Source organism: Elephantulus edwardii, unplaced genomic scaffold (assembly GCF_000299155.1).
Source record: "Elephantulus edwardii isolate Elephantulus edwardi_28Jun2011 unplaced genomic scaffold, EleEdw1.0 scaffold00300, whole genome shotgun sequence".
NCBI lineage: Eukaryota > Metazoa > Chordata > Mammalia > Macroscelidea > Macroscelididae > Elephantulus > Elephantulus edwardii.
In genome coordinates this window covers 1,898,672-1,900,205 of record NW_006400050.1, presented here as the reverse complement: position 1 = coordinate 1,900,205, position 1,534 = coordinate 1,898,672, and positions in this window count along the sequence as shown.

Here is a 1,534-nt window from a genome sequence, read left to right as displayed (position 1 = left end):
AAAAATCTGTCAACATCCTTTCTTCCTATTAACACAAAAAGATCCCATAATGTCATTGTTATTTTCTATTCCTATTTTGTTCATAAATTCCTTCCACTTTGTATTTATCTTTTCCAATATCTATCCAAAGGATTTTTATGAAGTGTCCTTTCTTTTTGCTCTTGTGTAGTGGCATTTTCACTCCAAAGCAGTCTTAATTATTCAACTTTTACTTCGCTAACAACTTTTCCCACTTTATCTTTCTTTTATCTCTTTACTTATATTCCAATCTGAGTACATTCATTGCTCTTCTAGTTATCATTTTAACATTAGTCTTTGTTTTGTCACTGAATTTCATATGCTCATTTTTTTTGCTGTTGTGTACCATCAAGTCAGAACAGACCCACAGCTGATCCACTAGTGTATTTTCAGAGGCAGTTAATCACAATGGAACAGATCTCTCATTCTTCTCCTTTGGAACAGTTGGCAGACTCTAATTGCCTGCCTTTGGGACTGCAGTGCAGCACCTTGCCATTAGGCCACTAGAGGTCCACGTAAGCTCCATATTATTGGAGTCACCAATTGCATGTTCATGCTTCTGATATTATTTATTTATTGTTTTTATATATCATCAAGTCAGAACTGACTCATCATCCGGTGAGTTTTCAGACTGGAACCGATTGTCCATCTATCTCCCAAGAGGAAACAAGTGAATTTATAGGTTACTGTTGTTGTTGTTGTTGTACCATAGAGTTGGACTCAAACCATAGCCATCCTTTCAATGGGTTTTCAGAGACAGTCAATTGCACGGGAGGAGAATGCCCCGTGGAGCAGCTGGTGGCCTCTATCTTCATGCCTTTGGGATTGCAGTGCACCTTCTTGCCACTAGGCCACCAGAGGTCACTTTATAGTTTACATTTTATGAGAAATTCCTAAATCTTAATAGAAAGCTTTAACTTTGCAACTGTTGCTTTTTAGAAATTTACATTCTAATTCTTACAGACACAAAAACCTCATTATGTTTAAAATAGAAGATATTTTCTCTCCTTTACATTTTTCATTCTTTCTCTCCACTTTTGAATTTGTTAATGTTATTATCATAAAAGTAATAACTAGAAAGTTTAATATCTCAAACTTTGGAAAAAGTTTTCTAGATTAAAATTTCTGGACTGCATATATTCTCTTAGGTAAAGAGGACATAATAACTCCACAGACTTGGCTAACCAATTCCAAAGAGAAAATGTGGTAATATGGGACCAGATTTAGAACAAATTGCATGGTATTAAGTTGTTGAAATTAGATATCCTTGAGGCTATGCAAATCCATAAAGAACTTGAGTAAATTGTTGTTGTTGTTATTGTTATGTCCATTGAGTCAACTGCGGCTCATAGCAACTCAAAGTACAATAGCTTTGAACCCTCCACTATCCTCAGCCAATAGGTCTCTGACTCTCCTACCCCTATGACCCCAGTTGCTGTGTCAATCCATCTCATTCAGGTCTTCTTTTCTTGAGCTATCCCTCTACCCTTCCAAGCATTATGTCTTTCTCCAAAGA